General features: G+C 36.5%; 1 pseudogene; it reads right to left on the bottom strand.

Annotated features, from left to right (window-relative positions):
• LOC120161325 lies at positions 1-25,442 on the bottom strand (annotated as a pseudogene).
• Between the last annotated feature and the right edge of the window lie 150 nt (positions 25,443-25,592).

Raw genomic sequence — 25,592 nt, 5'->3', positions numbered from 1 at the left:
TGCAGTAATGTCAACAAATGTTTCTAACCATCATCCATATAAACCTTGAAAATCACCTTACAAGCAGCAGTACAAAATCCAACTGAAATTAAATAATCTTGTGGAAATTTTAAATTTTTGAGATTTTTCAGATGCGAATCACTTGAGAAGATGCCACTTGAACTATGCAATAATCTAGTTTGCAACATCTCAAAATTGCAAGGTTCCAGTGTACGAACATCTCATCCGAGTGGTTCATCTCTGTTACCCTTTCACATTAATCTTGATGAATTGAGGGGAAAATGTGCAGAAGCTTTGTTAGGAGTTTTAATGAAGTCTACCTTAAACCAGAACTAGATGCAGCTGGGTTTTCAAAGCCTCCAGGGACAAACACAGGAAGTTGGTTAGAGACCGAGTCCCTTTTGAATCTAGACTCTCGAGGCAAGTTCAGACCTAGTCTGTCTTGAGCTTCCCTTGAACCCAAACCCTTGTCATTTCTCAAACTATCTCTAACAGGAACACTCAAAAGTGGACCAACAAAGAAAACAGAGTCCCCTGTATACAGTAGCTTCTCTGCCTGTTGTGCTGGACCCCTTGCTCCCAAAGACGACTCCTGCAGTGGAAAAACTGCCCTTCTACCCTGCGTGCTAGTTTCTCCACTAGAATTTGGCAAACCTATTTGCATGGATGATCTATTCCGAGCATCAGTTGCAGAGACGGGGACTGATACGTACCTACCAGCTTCTTGATCCCATACAACTGAAGTCCTTTTGACATCTCTAAGAAGGGAAGCAGCAGGAGCAGAAAGCAACAATGGATCAACAGTCCCACCCTTATGAATTACCCTTTCATCGGAAGCAGATGGACCAGGTCTGATGGGATTGTTGATAGCAGGTAATGGAGCATTTGACATAAAGGTACGATCTTGCAGGCCGGGAGCAGAGGTAGCCATATTGAAACGACCACCTTGAGGTTGAGGAAGTGGGCTAAGCATGACTGACTCATGAATGTGGTTTGGGCTGCTGAAACTACTTACACTTTGAGTTCCTGTTTCGTACTCATCACGGCTACCTTGACTTGGAGCAAAAGAGTTTCCCAGTGGCGATAATTGCTGATCATTCTTTATCTCTTTATTTGCACCTATATCTGTGCTAACACTACTTCTAATGCTCATGTTGCCACTGGAACTAAGTTCAGGATCTCCCATATGGCGGTTTTCAACAGGCCGTAGAATAGAAGAAGATGCTCTTGCCCTGGCTGCAGCTCTAGTGGCATCAGTAGAATCTAACTTTGCCAGCTTCCATGCATTAATACGAACAGGCTTTTTGGGTCCCTTGTTCCCTCTTTCTGCAAAACCAGCTGCATCTGGGTCAACAGTGGATGGGAGCATTCCAGGCTCCAAATGGGGCACAACTTCATCCTGATGTGGCCATGTCCAACAGAGGTTTTAAACCATCAGTATTGTACTAAAAGAAATACACATCAAGAGTAGAACAAAGATGCAAAAGGCAACACAACTCCAGAAGTCAAACTGGAGACTTGGGATGAATCTACTTCGTAGAAGGTAGGCTCAAATTAATTTATAATGAAAAAGGCACCAAAAGAACGTCACATGAATAAATTTATGCAACTATTTACAACTGCAACTATCAACAGCATCAATTGACCTAGCCCTCAACTAATAATTACTCGGGGTCTAAAATTTTCAGATTTAGTAATTTGAATCATGTTCAGCAACCTTAAGGATAACTTAAATGTTCTGTACTCTTAGATCACATTACTTTATGAGCTTCATACAAACAAAACAAATAAAGTAAAAGTTTAAATGGAAGTACCTGATAATCCACAAAAACCCTAGGAGGAGTACACCATGCCCCCTTGTACTGCAGGCCAAGAGAACTTCCTCCACTCATGCCGGTTGTAGCTGATCCAGATGGAGAATACATCACATTTGGCATTTCCTCATACACAGATGCTCCGGCAGGTGCTTCACTCATTGCTCTCATTGCTACAACATATTCGTAGGTTGTAATACCCTGATTCCATGTAAGAGTCAGAATTGCTTTAGTGTCTTCCCAATAAGATGGCAGCAATGTATTTCTTGGGAACAAGTGTCTTCCCAATAAGATGGCAGCAATGTATTTCTTGGGAACTTACCTTTCTGATTAGTATAATATGGAAGAAGAAAAGTTCACCCAGTGGTACACAAGCCAGGACAGAAACTGCAGTACATACCGCCTAAAAATTTTTGGATCCAACTTAAATACGCATGAGAATACAAAATCACATGTTATATATCAACTTCAAGGCATTTGTTAAGGGATATACCATACCCTTCTTGTTAACAAAGCAACGAACTAAGACAGCAATACCGACGCCAGCTTCCATTACTAGCTGAACCATGGGGAGACAAAAGCATCATCAGAATCTAGGAAGTGTTATTTTTATATAACAAGCAACTGACTAAAAAACATACCCAAACAATACTGATGGCCATGAGAGAGATGAATGTGATATAGTTTTTTTGTCCAACACAATTGTTTAACCACTGCAGACACATGAGATAGAGATTCATTTCCACAAACAAATAACCAGCTTATGCCAATACCATACAAGTTGAAAGATATTACAATTATGACCATAAAGAACAATTGAAGCAACATGAAAATATTTACCCGGCAGTGATGATCAAAACAATCTACACATTTATCACAACTTCTACAATGTTTACTAAACTTGCGCACCTGCACCGTAGAAATCATTCATAAGTGAGAAAGAAAGCCATACACCATTTTAAGATACTAACACCTTTCAAATCCAGATCAGCAATATGTTTGGATATAACAATCAAGTGATCCTATATATATATATATATATATAAAACCCAGCTATCCAAACTTAATTTATTAGTTAAAAAGAAAAATAAAATTTTGATCAATGAAAAAAGATCTCTAAAGGACCAATACCTTCCCATATATTTTATTTGTTTTGATAGTTGGAATCCAAAAATTTGGTTGAAGGTGTTCAATTTTCTGGAATCAGCTTTATTTTACTGTTGCCTTACAGTACATCTGACAGTAGCATTAACAAATGCAGACATAAGTAATAGCTAGTCACCTGGACTTGCAGTGGATGATAAGATTGGTGCTAAGAATGTCATGAAAATCCAAGGAGTGGCGAAGAAAACATAGTAGAAAATACCGAAGTAGAGGTGCTGAGACACTCTGAACAGTAATGAAAATGTAGTGTACTTTCCCCTTTATTTGATCTCGGCAAAATTAATTCCGACTCCAGAGTGTTACCCTAACCCCCATAATTGCATGACAAACAAGATAAAAGCAAGTTTCAAATTTATTGTGGGGAATGTTAAGGACATCATGGACATAAATTTACTAAAAAATGATGAAACTTAAAGCTGATAGAATATGATAAAAAATGCTAGCCAAATAGGTTCCGAAATACCTCGGCATTGCACAACGTGCAGAACAAAGCATCTTCATTGTCTTGCTCATTAGGCGGGTCCTGCTTGCGACAATCTTCATGAGCAAATAAAGCACAAAAGATTCCTCCAATGCAACAAGACGTCCTGCTTGCATATTGTGCTGGAGCATCATTAGTTCCAGGATCTCCCACTGAACCTTTCATGCTTGAGTTCGGTGCTGCCCTGGAGCTTCTGGAAACAGTTGATGGTGATGAATGCAGCCCACTGCCAAACTCATCATATTTTCTGGGTAAATCCTTCACTGATAAACCATGGTTTTCAAATTTGTTTGATTCCCCATTAAATTTTGACATGATGCCAGGATCAGCAGGGTTAATTGTAGTACACCGAACATAAAGTATAAAAACAAGGAGTGCCTGCATAGCAATCAAGAGAAAAATGGTAGTGACATAAGATTCAGTGGTTATGCTTGCATTGTGTTATGCAGATTAAAAGAGAAAATTCTTTTCTCACCAAAAATTATTTGCTCATAGGGCAAGAGCCATGTTACTTGGATCTAAACATACTAGCATGTATTAAAATGTTCTAAAAATGCATATGGATCTTTCATGCAAAAATGTACAATAAAGGATATTCTGTAGCCCTAATATGAATAAATAAAACAAATGAACTCACATACCACCAGTGAGTAAGCTGCAACCAGTGCATATTCCCAGATGCGTCCTCCAAGGAAAGGAGAGAAGAAAGCATAAAAAGCAACCACTAACAAGCAGAACACAGTAATTGCAACAACCTATAAAGTTAAGATCAATTAAAAGGAAATATAAACATATGTAAGTAATCTGAAAGAGTTATTGATTGGTGTCATTTGCATGTGGGTGCAACACAAAGGTAATCACAAAAAGACACTGACAATGCTGGAAAATAACTTTGAAATGTCTTTTAATCTTTTCAGCTTCTATAGGTGGAGAAGTTACTTAATTTGTTCTCCTTAAAGGGAAAAAATAAGAAGGGGGGATGTTAGAAGGATGAGATGTCTACCCTAAGTTCTAGTTAATATTTAGGAATAGAAATCATAATAAAGCAGAACATATTTGACATCTTTATCCTAAAAAAAATCACTAGATAATTTCAACATACAGTATCCACAGATTTGAATTGTTATAGAGCGGAGATTCTCAAACCAATACCTCCCAAGCTTTGCCTGGTATCAGTTTTGGCCCATCACATTTTTCTTAGTTGAGGTTCCTCTAAAGAGGATATTGGCCTATCTTTGAAATTTAGGCTTGACCTTCAGAAAAAGTGTAAATCAGATTCATGGTTCAAACCCCAATGAATGAACTTAGCCGATAAGTGTGTTAAACATCAAGTACTGTACTGGTTGGATCCATGGATTAGGATTAAACATCAAGTACTGTACTGGTTGGATCCAACTTAGAAACATGTCTACCTTTGAACCTCTACGATACTGACACTATGTTTTAAAAGGCACGAGGCGCTCCAAGGCAATTAGCTACCCGAGAGCCTCAATTTTTGAGGCGCTTTGAGGCGAGGGATTCACGTACGCGAGGCGCTTCTTTTGAGTTCCACATAACCTTTCCCCCTCTCTTGGATTCCAAAAATAATTGTATTGACACCATGATCCCCGTCACCCCTACTCGGCCCTACAGACTGCCACTGGATCAAAACATCATCCGTTTCAGGTTGCAACTCACCATTCTTCCCCCCAATAGACTTCTCATTCCCAACCCACTTAACAGGCCCAGTATGGTTAGATTTCCCAATTGAAGTAGGTGCAACACCATAGTCAACTGAACGTGCATAATCATCCGAGTAGTTTGTATTTCTCGATTCCAGACCCACGTGCTTCCCACTTATTTTTGTCCTATTATCACTGCCAACTGGCAGCCCACTAACTTCTAACATACTTGTTTTAACATTGCACCCATCTTCTTGATCAGCCTTATCTTGGCCCAAGGTGACAACCCCCATGCTTAAACTCCTTTCTCTCCCATCAATACAAACCCCCAACACAATCTGCTGCCCTGGAACTCCACCTAATACTGTCTCCTCAGAACATAAATGGGTCATTGTACGTGAATCGCTAAAAGCATCGCCTCGTCGCCGCCTCCGACGACTGAATCGCCACCTCATGTACTCGCTGCCACCTTGGTGGTCGGAGGCTTTCTTCTAAACGCCTCGTCTCGCCTAGCGCCTCAGGCGCGCTTTTTAAAACACTGCTGACACTTGTTTTACCGACCGTGTGCCTTAGTTTGTCTTCTTCTTACACTGACCAGAGTAGTTGGATAAAACTATTTCAGTGTACCCATATCAGAGACTTGTCTAAGAAAACATGCACTGCAATTTCATAGTAATTGGCACAAAGTAGGCGAAATTAGAGAGTCAAGGACGGACTAAACCTCATTCTCATCCTTCCAGGTTAGGCTTAGAGATAAAGTTCACAATTAAATCACAATTAAGCATCAAGTTCTGTACATAGCTTCCTCTTCTAGAGTTTCCTAATCTATTATAGTTAAGTATGCCTAATTCAGAGATGGCTGTTTTCATCCAGCTAACTTATGGAGACAGATTTGAAGGAGCTGCAAGAAGCCAGACAAAGTCAGGAACCATTTGGGAGTCCAAAAGCATTTTAGTCTGTCCACAACCCACTTAAAGAATATGTTCTTAATAAGCTTTTGTAAGAATACACGGAAACTTCTGAACACCCTCAGACAGATCAACTATGCATGTAGTTATATACTTTGACAATCAACTCTAGCTAGCATAAATGCAGATGGCTTCTCTGGTATGAAGAAAGAAAATAAGATTCCTTCCTCACTTTCTTAAGCATCATTCTCTAATTCAACACTATAAGTAATTCTAAAGAACAACCCAGATCTGTCAAATCAAGAATCTTTACTCATCCATACAGTTAATAATTGGAACATCACTAAAGTCCAATGCTACCCTACTGAATTGCAAGAATCTACAATTAATTCATGAAAAACCGAACCCTCAATACGTCAGTCTATTAGTTCAAAACAATAGTACTACACAGCTAAGAAAGGAATACGACAGAAAACGTATAATGAGCCATGCTAACCCATAAAATTGAAGAAAGTCAATGATATTTCCACAGAAACTAAAGCATAAAAGGAACAAAAAATAAATTAAAAAAACATATTTCAATAATAAATGTCACCGCTAAATAGGAGGAAAATCACTAAATCGAGGGCAATTCACATGAATTTAAGCAGAAAACAGCTAAGCTCCACATAGAAAACATGGATCCAAAAGAAATTCGGAGCCGCTTCTTGTCGAAACATGCATAAAAAACAAAACCAAAGGGACATTACCTGGAAGGTGTGAGCAGGTAGCTTCCATCCATGCTTCCTCACCATAGCTGCCCTGCAAAATTCACACCCCAACACCTACCCAGAAAACCCAAAACCCTAACTGAAGATACTAATTTTTTATCCATATTATTATTATTATTATTATTATTATTATTATTATTACTATTATTATTAAATATATTAAATACATATAAATATTATTAAAAATAAATAAATAATAAAAAAAATATAATTACAGGCCCAATTACAACTGGACCGGCCCAGTTACAAACCAACCAGAGCCGGTCCAAATCCAACCAGAAACCCTAAATATTTGGGTTTCCAGTTAGGGTTTCCTAACCCTAATCTAAACCAGCCGCCTCATCACAACCGTTGGATCTGGCAAGATCCAACGGTTCACATGGTTCCAGAGAGAAACCCTAGGGTTTGATACCCTAGGGCCACGCGGCGCCGCTCCAGCTTCCACGCGGCTGCTGACAGCCCTCACCGCCTCCGCCGCTGCCACGTCCCGAATGAAGACTTCAGAAGATCAACGCCAGCCGTCCATGCAAGGCTACGGGGTGAGTCACCACTGGTAGTCCGGTGACTCACCGAGGCCCCCTCTTCGGACCGGTCTGAGACGAACACCGGTGGTGGCTATAAAAGCCACCACCCATCTGCGAAAGAAAAAAAAAGGAGACAGAAACCAGGGACGGAGACAGAACCAAAAAGAAAAAAAAAAGGAAAATAGAGAGAGATATAAAACTACCAACGATCCCAACAGAGCAAAAACAAAAACAGAAGGAAAAAGAGAGGAGAGAAGCTTACCAAGGAAGCCTTGACCGTCGCCGGAAACACTGAACATCGCCGGAGAACCGAAAATACCGAAGGTATATTTATAGATCTGCTCCGATTGGGAGCCATTTAAGGAAAAAGAACATCGGAACCGTCCTTAGGACGGTCCGATCTATCCAATAGTATAAAAATAAATTTTCCGGCCACCGGATGCGGTGGCCGGCGGGGACACTCGCGGCGGCAGACGGCTGCCGGATTCCCTCCGGTGAGGGAATCTAGAGAGAGGCCAGAGAGAATTCTCTCTCTCTCTCTCTCTCTTTCTGCTTAAAGAAAAAAAAAAGAAGAAATGAAATGGCTGGCCCTTCGGGCCAGCCGGTTTGGACCATTTATAGTCCTTCCCGAACGACGTCGTTTCGGGAAGGACTATGCGCGTAATTATGAAATAGTTAAATCCCTTCCGTAGTCCTCCCAACTTGTAAATGTTTTATTTTGATCACTAAACTGAATTTATAATAATTTTAATTCAGTCTTTGAATTTTAATTTTATTCATTTTAGTCCCTTTTATTAAATAATATATTTAGGATAAATGACAGATTTAATCCCTTAATTTTAATAAATAATTTTTTAATCCCTAGTTTATATTTTTAATTTATTTGAATCTAATATCCGAATTTTAGATAATTTTATTTTAATCACTAAATAAATAAAATAAAAAATAACCTATTTAATCCCTATAGTTTTGATTAATTATGAATTAGATTTTTAATTTTATTTTTACTGAAATTTAGTCATTTATTTTATATGTTTTAATTTATTGTTTTTAAATATATTGTTTTAATAGAATTTTTCTTTTATTATCTTGTTAAATATTTTGATATATTCATAAATATATATAATAAATAGTAACTTTTAAATATTTATTTTTAATATCGAAGAAAAGGACAGTCTTAATACAACTGGATGTCCTATTCTGATATTTTAAAATTAAAAATTAAATAATATTATTTAAATTAATATTTATCAATATCAAAGAAAAGAACTGTCTTAAGGCACCTAGAAGTTCTTTTCGGATATTTTTAAATAAATATAATTTTGAAAATAATAGGATTATAAATTAAATATATTTTTGAATTTTTAAATTTTAATAATAGAGACAATTTATAATTAAAAAGTACCAATTTTGGGCGTTGTAGGGGTGTTAATCCTTCCCTAAACGTAACCGACCACGAATCCCTTTTTATTATTAAAAAGAACGAATTTTTGGTTATAAACGCAGATCAGTTTAATTTTTTAATTGATGTTTTCTTAAAAAAAAATATTTTTTTTAGGTATTCGACCTACCTGACCCAAAAGGCCGATGGCGACTCCCAAATTATTTTCAAAACCATTTATTCACATCACTTTTCCCGCTAAAATTAATATTTCGTGCCCGGACGAAAACCGGTTACGACAGCTTGGCGACTCCGCTGGGGAATTGGTCAAACTTTTAAAAATCAATTATAAATTGTCTCTATTAATTAAAAATTAAAATTTATATATTTAATTTTTAATTCTTTCTTTTCAAATTTTTTATTTTATATTTTCATAATATTTACATGTTTTATTTTATTTGTAAGTATTTTATTTCATTATTTATTTTGTCATAGGTTTGAACATTTCTCCTCACACACCACACTTGCATTGCATTACATAAAACTCTATAATTGAGTTGTCCCTTTTAAGTGGGAGTGAAAGCGACGTCTTCGTGAGAATTTATTCTCCGTGTCAGACCTAGCAAGTAACTTTCGGGGTTCATATGCTCTATGTCTTCGTGAGAATTTATTCTCCGTGTCAGGCATAGAGAAATGTATCCCCTCGAATTGAACTCGATCCACTTTAGTCTGTAATGGATTAGGATTGAGGGTTAGCAGCCTAAGGGGGGCACTAACATGGACAATTCGAGTACCTTTACTCCTAGATCTGAAACCCTGCATATAAAAACCTTAGAAACTCTTCCAATCCGAAGTCATGCCGAAATTTTGTCCAAAATAGGTGTACACACAGGAGAAATGAATTCTGTCTTTCCTGTTAATTTATTTATTGTTTAAATTACACGTTTATTTAAATTATTTAAATTTAGAAAAGCATGTTTAAATTAAATAAATGTTATTATTGAATTTTTTATGTAAACTACTTTATTTTCTTTTTTGCGTGTTCTTTATTTTTCTGTTTGCATTGCATCATGAAGGATAAAAGACATTGATCCTTGTGTTAATTGTCTCATTGGAAAGCCTTCATCTATGGATAAAAAGTGTTCAAATCAAATAATTCTGAACTCAGAAGTAAGACAGTAGGCTGAGGATTTACAAAGACAAGAAGGAGACAGTCTGCAGGATGATTATGTATCTGACTTGGCCAGTTATGCTTCAGTTTCACTAAAAAGAAATGATATGCAAGATTTGCGAAGCATTTGGGAAAGTTGGGATTCAAACAAAAAATTGCAGTTTTATCAGACTTACGGAGACATCCCATATCTGCTCTATGTAGAAGTTGATGATGAATTACTCCGAGCCCTAGTTCAATTCTGGAATCCAGGGTACAATTGCTTCACTTTCAATAAGGAGGACTTGGTCCCTACTATTGAAGAATACACAACTTTGCTACATATCGAAGGGGCTTTGGAGAATCGAATCTATTCAAAGTCAATTAAAACTCAACCCTTCCGAGTTAAATTAGCAAAAATTGCCGGAGTACGAGAAGAATGGGTAGCATCCCGTACAAAACAAAAAGGCGAAAGCGAAGGCATTGCTTGGACCAACATCAGAGAACTTATTCAGAGCCATCCAGATATTAAAGTACGATTCGATCTATTTGCTCTGGGTATATATGGTATGGTCATCTTCCCAAAAGTATTGGGATATATTGAAGCTGCAGTGGTAGACTTGTTTGAACAGCTACCGAAGAAGATTAATCATGTTTCTGCAATCCTAGCAGAAACCTTCAGATCGTTAAATGCTTGCAGAAGGCTAGGAAGTGGACGATTCTCAGGGTGTACTCAGTTGTTATATGTTTGGATCCGTAGTCATTTCTGGAGAACAGAAAAGATTTCATACCGACGCTTTAATACGGATTATTCACCATTAAAGGAATTTCTGGAGCAGGAATGGCCTAAAGAAATTAAGAAAGATATGTGGATTAATGCCTTTCGAAATCTGCAAAGCAATGACGTTATTTGGCGAGCCCCGTGGCAAATACAAAGGGAATTCATTTACAAATGTGGTGATTACAACTGGATAATGTTGCTCGGATTATGGGGAGGAATTGGATATGCACCACTTCTGGTTATAAGACAGTATGAAGGTCGTCAATTTGTACCTGTCACTGCTGGACTACAGTCATCTGAGTTTGCATTCCACAGCAAAAATTATAAAAGAAACATCATGGAAGCCGTTACAGCTTGGAAAACAACTTTTTGCATCCGAGCTAAAGCAGCAAAAGAAATGTTAACTCCTGATTATGAAGAATGGAGATCTGTCAGGAAAAACGAAAATATTCCTCTACCAGATCAAAATGAGGATATTTCTATGGAAGATCGCATCAAGGTGGTTCCATCAGAGATTGAAATCCTGAGAGCTGATTTTGAAGCAGAAAGAGAAGGCTGGTCGAAAGAGTTAGAGCAAATGAGACAAGATAAAGCTATGTTGGGGGTTGACATTGACTTTCATTCATCACAATGTGCAATGTTGAGAAAAGATAAAGAAAAAGGTGAGGATGAGTACAGAGCCTTACAGAAAGATTATCAGGAGTTATATAAATCCCAAAAAGCATCAGGACCTAGCTAATCGACGGTACAGATAACCAGAGAATTGAATATCGAGAAAAGACGAGTTGAAGATTTGAAAGGAAAGAATAGCTGTCTACTCAAAAGCCTGGAAAAAGGAAAGCAAAAAATGGAAGATTTCGAGGTTGACAGGAGAGAGCGAATTATAAAACACAAGGCTGAACACCGCGAGATCATGAATGAAATGCAAAGAGAAAGGGATCGAGCCAAAGATTTAGAAAAGATGAAGAATGAAATCTTTGATAAATTTGAAGGCGAGAAAAATATCATGTTCAAGGGATTTGAATATGAAATGAACCAGTTGATTGCTGAGCTTGAAGTCAGAGACCAAAAGATGGAAGAATCCAATATTGAAAAAGAAAAATGGGAATTAGAAAGAAAAAATTTCAACACCAGACTTGAGGTAGAACAAGAAGTGGCTAGCAATTGGATGCAAAGATGCAGAAACAAAGATGTTCAAATCCAGAAGCTTAATCAAAGAACGCAGGAAGCACAAACAAAACTGGAAGAAGATATGGATCAGTCTAGAAACAAAAACTCAGAGTTTAATGCTTACATTTTGCAACTTGAGGAATCGTTGTTTCAAGAAAAGGTTCGTCTAGGGCCTAATGATCTCAAAGAAAGTAATGAAGAAAATGCTTCACTGCGAAGACGCATTAGAGATCTTGAAAAAATTCTGCACAATTGTCAAATCAGGATCACTGAGTTAGAGCAGACTCTTGGAGAAATGAATGAACAGTGGCAAAAGTCAACTGAGTTTTATGTTGAAAGAAGTGAAGAAAGAAGTAATATGGTGTTCGAGGCCATGGTACAAATGAGCGAAGTTGCCAGATATGTCGGAGAACTAGCTGTTGAAGCCAAAATAATTGAGCATCATGTTGATCCAGTTTCTAAGTGCGGAAAGAAGGTGTCATGGTTAATGAAGGAAATTATAGAGCTTAATAGGAAATCTACGCCTTATCTGTAGTTATGAACTATTATAAAGAAACTTTTGTATGCCGATGAAAGTTGTTCTATGACAGTTAACTTTTTTGGGATCAATATTTTTACAAACATGCATTTTGCATACATTCATCATTCATTTCATAATTTTCGCTATGAATTATTATTTTATTTATTATGTTAAAATTCATTAATTAAAATTTGAAAAAATAATATTAAAAGATTTTTCAATCGCAGTTACTCTGGCCAAAAGAGAAATACTACATCACTACGGTACTAGACAAGCCACTAAGAGAATTATGGAGGATAAAATACAGCGTATTGAGGAACAACATCATAAAGAACAAGAGGAAATGAGAATGAAGCTGGAAAAAATTGAAGCCAATATTGCAAATTCACAAGACAGTATGATGAAGAAGATAGAGGACATGTTTAAAAGGCAGGCTATCAGTGGAAAAATGCATGAAAATCCTGTATCTTTTTACCAAGAACCCATATATCCTCTAGGTTTTCCACCAGAACCAATTTATCACTCTGGTACTCCACCTATACAAATCAATGCTCATACATCTGCGTTACAAGAAGTCAAACCACATGAGGATCAACAAGTGGATCCTGCATCTTCAAGCAAAAATCCGCTTATATCTGATGTGAAAATAGGGGATCTTAATACTGAGCATTTGATCCCAGATTTGAATGAGCTGTATGAGAAACAAAAAGTAAATGAAGAACTGACCAGACAGATCAAGAGCTTAGAAGAACGAATGAAATCCGTGGAAATAACTGAATCGTTCTATGGATTTGATGCTAGTGAGTTGAGTTTGGTTCCAGACTTAATCCTTCCCATTAAGTTCAAGGCTCCCGAATTTGATAAATATGATGGTACTACATGCCCTTCATCCCACATTACTATGTTTTGTCGAAGAATGGCAGGATATGTGAAGGACGAGAAATTGTTAATTCACTGCTTCCAGGATAGTTTGACAGGACCGGCTTTAAAATGGTATACTCAATTGACCAAAGCCAACATTAGATCCTGGAAAGATTTGGCTAAAGCATTTTTAGAGCAGTACCGCCATGTGACAGACATGGTCCCTGATAGATGGACTCTCCAAAACTTGGAGAAAAAGAATAATGAAACATTCAGACAGTATGCCCAGAGATGGCGTGACACTGCGGCTCAAGTTCAACCACCTTTGTCAGAAAAAGAAGCCACAGTAATGTTTGTCCATACATTAAAGGCTCTTTATTTAAACCATCTAATGGGGAATGCAACCAGGAATTTTGCAGATTTGGTCATTTCTGGAGAATTAATTGAAAATGTCTTAAAAAGCGGCAAGATTGAATCAAATGATGGGTCTAGTTCCAAAAGACCTACATACCGGAAAAAGGAGAATGAGGTCAACAATGCCAATTCTTACAGCAAAGATTCATCGAAAAGTGTTACAATAACCCAGCCAAGGGTTAAGAAAGAGGAAACAAACACTAATCGAGCAGAGTCCAGAGGATCTCAAAAGGAAAATGAAAGGTTGTCTTTTACACCTTTACCAGTACCATATGCGGAGATCTATGATTCGCTGTTAAAAGCAGATGTTATACGGCCTTATCCCTTGGTTCCCATACAACCACCATTCCCTCCTTGGTATGATACAAAGGCACACTGTGTTTACCATGAAGGAATTACGGGTCATTCCATTGAAAACTGTTTAGCATTCAAAAGGGTGGTTCAAAATTTGATCAACACTGGGAAGTTGGAATTCAATACACCATCTGTATCAAATCATCCATTGCCAAATCATGGAGATAAAAACGTGAATGTAATTCAGGAAGAGAACAGAAAGAAAGCAAAAACTGACATTTCTGAAATTAAATCTCCGTTTGTTTGGGTATTCCAACAATTCTCTTTAGCCGGTATAATTCCACAACAATTCAGGCCAAAGCAGAATGAAGGCAAGAATTATTGTGAATATCATCAGGAGCAAGGGCATAAAATTCAACTATGTCCTGAGTTTAGGGATTTGGTGCAAAAGTTAATGAACAACAGAGAAATAGAATTCTTTGAAGAAGAACCAGGGAAAAAAGAAGATGATGTTTGCTCATCAGAGGATTCTAAACCAAGTCAAAGAATAAATGATCCTGTGATCATTAATGTGAAATCATCTACGGCGATTCATGCACCAATAAAGCCAAAAGTAGTTATTACCACTCCTCTACCATTTCCATACAAAGATACCCGCAGAGTACCTTGGAATTATACTACCAATGTTTCAATGGTAGGAGGATCTGTTTCTCTAGATAAAACAGAAGAGAAAATACAGAGTTTGGGTACCACATCGACGTCTGAAGCAGTGAGCGAGGTCGGTTTCTTTACAAGAAGTGGGAGATGTTATTCTCCCGAGACATCCAATGCTTCAGAACAAATGAAAGCAAAAGGAAAAGCCATGGCAATACCTCAGAAGGCATTTGAAGATGAATCCCTTCCAGCATTCAATGAGCCTGTGACAGAAAAACAAGCTCAAGAATTTTTGAAATTCCTGAAACATAGTGAGTATAGTGTGGTTGAACAACTACACAAACAACAAGCGAGAATTTCTATTCTTGATCTATTGATGAATTCAGAAGCGCATAGGAATGCTTTGATGAAAATTCTCAATCAAACATTTATCCCCGAAGATATATCCCTCAATAAACTTGACAGAATTGTGGGACATATAGCCGCTGACAATTACATAACGTTCACAGATGATGAAATACCAGAAGGCGGAATGGGGTCAGTAAAAGCTTTGAACATCACGACACATTGTCATGGTCATGTGTTGCCAGGAGTATTGATTGACAATGGATCTGCTCTCAACTTGATGCCTCTAGTTACACTTCAAAGAATGCCTATGGATCAATCACACATGAAGAGTTATCAGAATGTGGTACGAGCATTTGATGGTACTCAAAAAGAAGTGCTTGGGAAAATGGAAATACCGTTGCTAATCGGCCCAGTCGTGTACAATATTGACTTTGTGGTGATGGACATCCACCCCACATATAATTGTCTATTAGGGAGGCCATGGATTCATTCAGCAGGAGCCGTTCCTTCTTCATTACATCAGAAATTGAAATTTGTTGTTGATGGACAACTAATATGCGTCAGTGCTGAAGAAGAAATCATTGCGTCTATAACAAGCGATGTTCCATATATCGACACCAATGATGAGGCTCTTGAATGCTCTTTTCGAGCTCTTGAATTTGTAAATGCAACCTTTATTGCAGAAGGAAGCAAAATTCCATATCCCAGATTGTCTGATTGCACCAAGATGACGGTACAACAAACTTTAGGCATCAGAGCTAAAACTGGGAGAGGTCTAGGAAAGAATCTTCAAGGGATTTCAGTTCCTATCAGTATAAAGATGAAAAAAGACCGTTTTGGGCTAGGGTTTAAGCCCAATCTTCAGCAAAAGAACAAAGAGATGAAAAGAAGATGTGAAGACAGAAAGGCAAAATTGAAAGGAGGAGAAATCCTTTGGAAACACATGTCTTTCCCACAGTTGAAAACCATATTCAGATCAGGGGGAACAATTAATGTAGAACAGCAGCTTGTTGAAGCCTTTAAAGAAGAGAAGTTGACGAAAGATCAAGACATAGTTGAAGAAGCTATGAATGGATTATTTGTCAACATGATCATGAATGACAACAAAACTGGCAAATACTTGGATAGGATTCGACCATGTCTTCCTGGAGAAACACTCACCAATTGGACCGCTGAAGATCTTCCTATAGTTTTTAATATTAATGCATAGTAATATTCAGAACTAATCTTTATGTTTAGCTCAAAAATATGAAAACGTTTTGTTATTTTGTAAAAGAAATTATGTTAAATATAAGAAATTTTCTTTAAAATTTCCATATGGCAATCATTCTTTACATTTTTTACATTTATTTCATAAATTTACTATATTCTTTCGGAAATATGTCCGACTTAAATTTGCAGGTGTCACAGTGTTAATAGCATGTTTATTCCTAGATTTAATCCAGTGATAAATTTAGAGCAGCCTATATGTCTGGAAGAAATCAATGATTGTGAGGATGAACTGGAATGTGATATTCCTACTGAACTATTAAGATTGATAGAAAAAGAAGACAAACAAATTCTACCCCACAAGGAAAAGGTTGAGACTGTGAATTTGGGAACAGATGAAGACAGAAAAGAGGTGAAAATTGGCACTACTCTGACAATCCAGATAAAACAAGAATTGATAAATCTCCTTCAAGAGTTCAAAGATATATTTGCCTGGTCATATCAAGATATGCCTGGTTTGAGCACAGATATAGTGATACATAAGCTTCCAATCAATCCAGAATATAAACCAGTCCAACAAAAACTCAGAAGAATGAGGCCAGAAATGTTGTTGCAAATCAAGGAAGAAGTAATGAAACAGATCAATGCAGGTTTCCTACAGGCATCTAAATACCCAGAATGGGTAGCCAACATTGTTCCCGTACCAAAGAAAAATGGAAAAGTTCGAATGTGTGTGGATTACAGAGATCTCAACAAAGCTAGTCCAAAAGATAGTTTTCCATTACCCCACATAGACACATTGGTGGATAATACTGCAGGACACGCATGGTTTTCATTTATGGATGGATTTTCAGGATATAATCAGATAAAAATGAATCCTGAATACATGGAAAAGACGACATTTATAACCATGTGGGGCACATTCTGTTATAAAGTGATGCCATTTGGATTGAAAAATGCAGGGGCAACGTATCAAAGAGCCATGGTAACTTTGTTTCATGACATGATGCACAAAGAGATTGAAGTATATGTAGATGACATGATTGCCAAATCCAGAACGGAAGAAGAACATATTCAAAATCTGAGAAATCTTTTCCAGAGGTTGAGGAAGTATCAATTAAAGCTCAACCCCGCAAAATGCACTTTTGGGGTAACTTCTGGAAAGCTTTTGGGATTTGTAGTCAGCAAAAAAGGAATCGAGATTGATCCAGATAAAGTAAAAGCAATTCAAGAGCTCCCACCACCCAATACAAAAAAAGAAGTTCGAGGCTTTTTGGGGAGATTAAATTATATATCTCGGTTCATTTCTCAATTAACTGACAAATGTGATCCAGTGTTCAAATTACTTCGAAAAAACAATCCTGAAGTCTGGAATGAAGAATGTCAAGAAACTTTGGATATTATTAAGAAATATTTATCCAATGCCCCAATTTTAGTATCACCAATGCCTGATAGACCATTAATTCTCTACTTGACAGTCTTCGAAAATTCGATGGGATGTGTACTAGGACAGCATGATGAATCAGGAAGGAAAGAAAAAGCTATTTATTATCTGAGCAAGAAATTTACTGATTGTGAAGTTCGATATCCACCAATACAAAAATTATGTTGTGCCCTGGTATGGACTACTCGAAGACTCAGACAATATATGTTATACCATACTACTTGGTTGATATCAAAACTTGATCCTTTGAAATTCTTAATGGAATCACCAGCTTTGACATGCAGAATGGCTAGATGGCAGATGTTATTATCTGAGTTTGATATTGTATATGTCAACCAAAAAGCAATAAAAGGAAGTGTCATAGCTGATTTTCTGGCTAGTCGTGTATCAAATGATTATCAGCCTTTGAACTTCAATTTTCCCGATGAAGATCTGTTGTGCATATCTATGAATGAAGAAGTCAGAACAAATGATGAATTTGCAACTTGGAAGCTTTATTTTGACGGAGCATCTAATGCTTTGGGACGAGGAATCGGGGCAGTGTTAATTTCTCCAGAAAATGTTTATTATCCCTTTACAAGTAGACTGGAGTTCTTTTGCACCAATAACATGGCGGAATATGAAGCTTGTATCATGGGGTTGAAAGCAGCTATAGAAAGAAAAATCAAATTTCTCAAGATATATGGAGATTCATCTTTGGTGGTGTATCAATTGCGAGGAGAATGGGAAACAAAAGATCCCAAATTGTTGGAATACCGAAATTTTACACTCGAATTAGTGAAAGAATTTGAGAAAATTACCTTCAATTATCTCCCTCGGGAAGAAAATCAAATGGCAGATGCTTTGGCTACATTAGCTGCTATGTTTCAGGCAACTAAGAAAATTGATATGATGCCAATCAAAATGCAAGTATATGAAATTCCTGCACATTGTTATAGTGTGGAAGAAGAGGTAGATGGTAAACCATGGTATCATGATATCCTGCAATATATCAAAAATCAAAGTTATCCACCAAATGCATCAGAAATTGATAAAAGAACTTTGAGAAGAATGGCTGCTGGATATTTTCTTGATGGCGAGATTATGTATAGAAGAAGCAGTGATCAAATGCTATTGAGATGTTTAAATACCAGCGAAGCTCGAAATGTCATTGAAGAAGTACATAGTGGAATATGTGGAACACATGCAAATGGTCTTTCCATGGCCAGAAAGATAATGAGATATGGATACTATTGGGCTACTATGTACACAGATTGCATTGATTATGCAAGAAAATGTCATAAATGCCAGATATATGCAGACAAGATTCATGTACCCCCATCTCCTTTACATGTAATGACAGCACCCTGGCCATTTTCTATGTGGGGAATAGATGTCATTGGAGCAATCACACCAAAAGCATCGAATGGACATTGTTTCATCCTTGTGGCAATTGATTATTTTACCAAATGGGTTGAAGCTACTTCATACACCAATATTAAGAGGTCCACAGTTTGTAAATTCATAAAGAAAGAGATAGTTTGCCGGTATGGTCTACCAGAGAGGATCATTACAGATAATGCTCTGAACCTGAACAATAAAATGATGACCGAACTTTGTACACAGTTTAAGATCAAACATTCAAACTCAGTGGCATATCGTCCAAAGATGAATGGGGCAGTTGAAGCAGCAAATAAGAACATCAAGAGAATCATTACAAAGACTACTGAAACTTACAAAGATTGGCACGAGAAGTTACCTTTTGCTCTATATGCATACCGAACTACTGTTCGAACATCTACTGGGGCAACTCCTTTTTCTTTAGTCTATGGGATGGAAGCAGTCTTACCAATTGAAGTTGAGATTCCATCGCTTCGAATATTGAGAGAAACAAAATTGGATGAATCTGAATGGATCCAATCTAGAGTTGATCAATTGAACCTTATTGAGGAGAAAAGATTGAAAGCTATTTGCCATGGACAGATGTATCAGAAACGGATGATGAAGTCTCATGACAAAAAAGTACATCCAAGAGAATTCCAAGAGGGTGATCTAGTATTAAAAAAGATCTTGCCTATACATAAAGATTTCCGTGGGAAATGGATGCCTAATTGGGAAGGGCCATACGTTGTGAAAAAGGCTTTTTCCGGAGGAGCGTTGATCTTGGCAGAAATGGATGGAAAAATTCTGAGAAATCCAATAAACTCAGATTCTGTCAAGAAATATTATGCTTGAAGAAAAAAAAAATTAATTAAAAAAAAAAGGAAAAAAGAAAAAAGAAAAAGAAAAAAGAGGGTCAAGGTGAAAACCCGCAAAGGGCATCTTGTAACCAAAGGAAGGATTTGAGTTGAAAACCTGAAAAGGCGGCTCAAATACAGGTTGATATTAGGCATCTGGCAATTGAATCCTCTTAATATTTTGACAGTTTGGAAGAAACTTCACATCTACAAGCATTTCGACAACGTTTGAGATCTTCCAGACAAAAGCTTACATCATTTCTCTAAATTGTATCAACTTGATTAATTTAGAAATACTTATGCTTATAATTTGTTGAGACATTTGAATTTTTATTCTTATGTTTGCCATAACTTTGAATACAATTCTATCTATTTCAAGTTCAATTTATTGGAGATTCAATTTATTTTTGGAAATTCAATTTATTCTTTTCTATTGACTTAACATAATTTTGAAATAATTTAAAGATTTCTGAATATCACTTTATGTTAATACTTTTAAATACATGGAATACAAAGTAGGCAAATCATCACCATCTTAAAGCCATGAACATCAAGATTGTTACACGGGATGCTACCGACAACCAGGTCGAATCCGCCAAATCTACTCATCAATTGCTCCAACCGATCACCATTCAGTTCTTGCACATCTGTTTCCAAAAATATACCAAGACAATAGAAGGTGATCTTTACAGCACTAATTCCAACAAAAGGAAACAAGACGTTGATATCACTGGGAAATACGTTTCTATACAGATCCTTGTGTATGGTCTTTAAGGAAATCTAGAAGCATTTCCACTTCATCAGGTTCAAGTGGAGTAACTTTGTTCCTTCCAACCCATACTAGATTCCATTTTCAGCACTCATTAAGAACATACTTCTGGACAATCGAAGGTGTCTCATTGTCATAAGCTTCAAAAGCCTTACAGATCCTTTCTGTCAATTTGGCACTTCCTGTACATGTTTATAAACAATTCAACCTTTTATATGGGCTCAATAGCATTTTCTGGAAGTGTTCTTTGAGTTATCTGATCTGGTTAGACAGAACCAATCATTGAATATATAAGATGAATGGCTCAATAACATCTTCTGGAAGTGTTCTTTGAGTTATCTGATATGGTTTGATAAAACCAATCATTGAATTAGGAAGATGAATGTCAATAGCATCTTCTGGAAGTGTTCTTTGAGTTATCTGATCTGGTTGGACAGAACCAAGCATTGAATTTGGAAGATGAATGTCCATAGCATCTTCTGGAAGTGTTCTTTGAGTTATCTAATCTGGTTAGACAGAACCAATCATTGAATTAGGAAGATGAATGTCAATAGCATCTTCTGGAAGTGTTCTTTGAGTTATCTGAGCTGGTTGGACAGAACCAAGCATTGAATTTAGAAGATGAATGTTCATAGCATCTTCTGGAAGTATTCTTTGAGTTATCTGATCTGGTTTGATAAAACCAAGCATTGAATTTATAAGATGAATGGCTCAATAGCATCTTCTGGAAGTGTTCTTTGAGTTATCTGATCTGGTTGGACAGAACCAAGCATTGAATTAGGAAGATGAATGTCAATAGCATCTTCTGGAAGTGTTCTTTGAGTTATCTGATCTGGTTGGACAGAACCAAGCATTGAATTTGGAAGATGAATGTTCATAGCATCTTCTGGAAGTATTCTTTGAGTTATCTGATCTGGTTTGATAAAACCAATCATTGAATTTGGAAGATGAATGTCCATAGCATCTTCTGGAAGTGTTCTTTGAGTTATTTGATCTGATTCAGTAGGAACCTCAGAACCAATCGTTGGAATTAAAAGATGAACTGCGTGATCATCTTCATTAAGAAGTTTCTTTTCAAGCTTCTTTTGCTTATTCCCTTCTCAAAAATCATAGCCCAAATTTCACTTTTTCTTGTAATGGGGATCATTGCATAATGACTTACTATCTTTTACCAGAAGAAGGGCATCAGCAGCCTTAGTCATTTGCACAGCACATATAAAATTTATCAGTTCTGCAATTGATGAATCTGGACCACGTCTCTACATGGCTATTGAAGCTTCAGCATCTGAGAATCCCATTTTTGTCAAGTATAACAGTTTATTCTCTTCATCAGAATCAGAATTCAAGATTTCTTGGTATTAGAAGAACTATCGATATCTGTGAAATCATCTTGAAAGGTCACTTCATAATCAGATGAATTGTTATCAGACTCAACATGTTGCCTGAATGCAAGCTTTTCAAGAGCCTATACTATTGAGTTTTATTCTCAAGAGGTTTTGTGACATTATATCTACATCTACATTTGTCAAAGATGATAGATTCTCTGATTCGAAGAAGAAAGATCTATTGGGTTTTTACAATTGAAGAAATACTCAATTCACCAATTTGAAATCAAACAACTTAACATTCATGCATCATATTTAGGCATTTGCAAAAATAGATGCATTTTCATTCATTTTTATTCTTGTTGAAATTTTAACAGGAATTTCAAAGATTTTAGCAAAGATTCAAATCCATCATTTGATGGATCAGCTTTTCCAGAAAGAGTTCATAATGAGAAGAACTCATCCGAAGAAGGAAGAAGAAGTTCATAATGAGAAGAATTTGTTCAACCTTTTACCTGAATCCATCATTTGGTGGATCATCTTTTCCAGAAGAAAGTTCATAATGAGAAGAACTCATCTGAAGAAGGAAGAAGAAGTTCATAATGAGAAGAATTTGTTCAACCTTTTACCTGAATCCATCATTTGGTGGATCATCTTTTCCAGAGAAAGTTCATAATGAGAAGAACTCATCTGAAGAAGGAAGAAGAAATTCATAATGAGAAGAATTTGTTCAACCTTTTACCTGAATCCATCATTTGGTGGATCATCTTTTCCAGAGAAAGTTCATAATGAGAAGAACTCATCTGAAGAAGGAAGAAGAAGTTCATAATGAGAAGAATTTGTTCAACCTTTTACCTGAATTCATCATTTGATGGATCATCTTTTCTAGAGAAAGTTCATAATGAGAAGAACTCATCAAGAGCTTATTCAACCTTTTGAATGACTCTATCACGGAAAGGAGGTCATCATCATCCCCAGCAGAAAGTTCATAATAAGAAGAACTTATTTGGAGAGAGAGAAGAATTTATTCAATATCTCCATGATGATCAAAGTAAAGTCAAATGGATAAAAAATTTTATTATATTTTCATCTTTGCCCTATTCTTGTTAACACAAGAATGAGCAAAGAGGGGCAGCTGAAGATACTAATTTTTTTATCCATATTATTATTATTATTATTATTATTATTATTATTATTATTACTATTATTATTAAATATATTAAATACATATAAATATTATTAAAAATAAATAAAAAATATATATAATTACAGGCCCAATTACAACTGGACCGGCCCAGTTACAAACCAACCAGAGCCGGTCCAAATCCAACCAGAAACCCTAAATATTTGGGTTTCCAGTTAGGGTTTCCTAACCCTAATCTAAACCAGCCGCCTCATCACAACCGTTGGATCTGGCAAGATCCAACGGTCCACATGGTTCCAGAGAGAAACCCTAGGGTTTGATACCCTAGGGCCACGCGGCGCCGCTCCAGCTTCCACGGGGCTGCTGACAGCCCTCACCGCCTCCGCCGCTGCCACGTCCCGAATGAAGACTCCAGAAGATCAACGCCAGCCGTCCATGCAAGGCTACGGGGTGAGTCACCACTGGTAGTCCGGTGACTCACCGAGGCCCCCTCTTCGGACCGGTCTGAGACGAACACCGGTGGTGGCTATAAAAGTCACCACCCATCTGCGAAAGAAAAAAAAAAGGAGACATAAACCAGGGACAGAGACAGAACCAAAAAGAAAAAAAAAGGAAAATAGAGAGAGATATAAAACTACCAACGATCCCAACAGAGCAAAAACAAAAACAGAAGGAAAAAGAGAGGAGAGAAGCTTACCAAGGAAGCCTTGACCGTCGCCGGAAACACTGAACATCGCCGGAGAACCGAAAATACCGAAGGTATATTTATAGATCTGCTCCGATTGGGAGCCATTTAAGGAAAAAGAACATCGGAACCGTCCTTAGGACGGTCCGATCTATCCAATAGTATAAAAATAAATTTTCCGGCCACCGGATGCGGTGGCCGGCGGGGACACTCGCGGCGGCAGACGGCTGCCGGATTCCCTCCGGTGAGGGAATCTAGAGAGAGGCCAGAGAGAATTCTCTCTCTCTCTCTCTCTTTCTGCTTAAAGAAAAAAGAAGAAGAAATGAAATGGCTGGCCCTTCGGGCCAGCCGGTTTGGACCATTTATAGTCCTTCCCGAACGACGTCGTTTCGGGAAGGACTATGCGCGTAATTATGAAATAGTTAAATCCCTTCCGTAGTCCTCCCAACTTGTAAATGTTTTATTTTGATCACTAAACTGAATTTATAATAATTTTAATTCAGTCTTTGAATTTTAATTTTATTCATTTTAGTCCCTTTTATTAAAATAATATATTTAGGATAAATGACAGATTTAATCCCTTAATTTTAATAAATAATTTTTTAATCCCTAGTTTATATTTTTAATTTATTTGAATCTAATATCCGAATTTTAGATAATTTTATTTTAATCACTAAATAAATAAAATAAAAAAATAACCTATTTAATCCCTATAGTTTTGATTAATTATGAATTAGATTTTTAATTTTATTTTTACTGAAATTTAGTCATTTATTTTATATGTTTTAATTTATTGTTTTTAAATATATTGTTTTAATAGAATTTTTCTTTTATTATCTTGTTAAATATTTTGATATATATTCATAAATATATATAATAAATAGTAACTTTTAAATATTTATTTTTAATATCGAAGAAAAGGACAGTCTTAATACAACTGGATGTCCTATTCTGATATTTTAAAATTAAAAATTAAATAATATTATTTAAATTAATATTTATCAATATCAAAGAAAAGAACTGTCTTAAGGCACCTAGAAGTTCTTTTCGGATATTTTTAAATAAATATAATTTTGAAAATAATAGGATTATAAATTAAATATATTTTTGAATTTTTAAATTTTAATAATAGAGACAATTTATAATTAAAAAGTACCAATTTTGGGCGTTGTAGGGGTGCTAATCCTTCCCTAAACGTAACCGACCACGAATCCCTTTTTATTATTAAAAAGAACGAATTTTTGGTTATAAACGCATATCAGTTTAATTTTTTAATTGATGTTTTCTTAAAACTCTTTTAAAAAAAATATTTTTTTTAGGTATTCGACCTACCTGACCCAAAAGGCCGATGGCGACTCCCAAATTATTTTCAAAACCATTTATTCACATCACTTTTCCCGCTAAAATTAATATTTCGTGCCCGGACGAAAACCGGTTACGACACTAACTACAAAAAAAGACCCTAGGAACAGAATCCCATAACAAGCACAAAACAAAACAGTTATGGAAGAGACGGAAAGAGAAAGAAAACGGGTTTTCCTCTTTGCAACCAAAGACCAAATTGAGAACCCGCAAAAAATAGTCCAAAAGAACAAAGAAATGAGAGAATGTTAGCAATGGGTTCCCAGTATGAAGTCAAGAGTTAGTCCATGAAAAGCAAATGAAAGCAATAAATAAGGGAAGAATGGAAGACAGAAGAGGGCGGCATATGATATAGGGGAAACGGTGAGAGATAAAAGAATAGTAAAGGAAAGTAGAGAATGTGAAGAAGAAAAAAATCAGAACTTGACAAAAGTGAAAATCGTTGACATAAAAAGAAAGGAAGTAAATCGCGGCCTCCCAGGTAATAAACTGGTCATTTTTCTTTTCTGTTTTACTCAATAAAAAAAGGGTAAACTACAAATT

This window comes from Hibiscus syriacus, unplaced genomic scaffold (assembly GCF_006381635.1).
Source record: "Hibiscus syriacus cultivar Baekdansim isolate YM2019G1 unplaced genomic scaffold, ASM638163v2 tig00111398_pilon, whole genome shotgun sequence".
In the NCBI taxonomy this organism is placed as follows: Eukaryota; Viridiplantae; Streptophyta; class Magnoliopsida; order Malvales; family Malvaceae; genus Hibiscus; species Hibiscus syriacus.
Note: the sequence above shows the minus strand (reverse complement) of the source record. Positions and strands in the feature narration are given on the sequence as shown.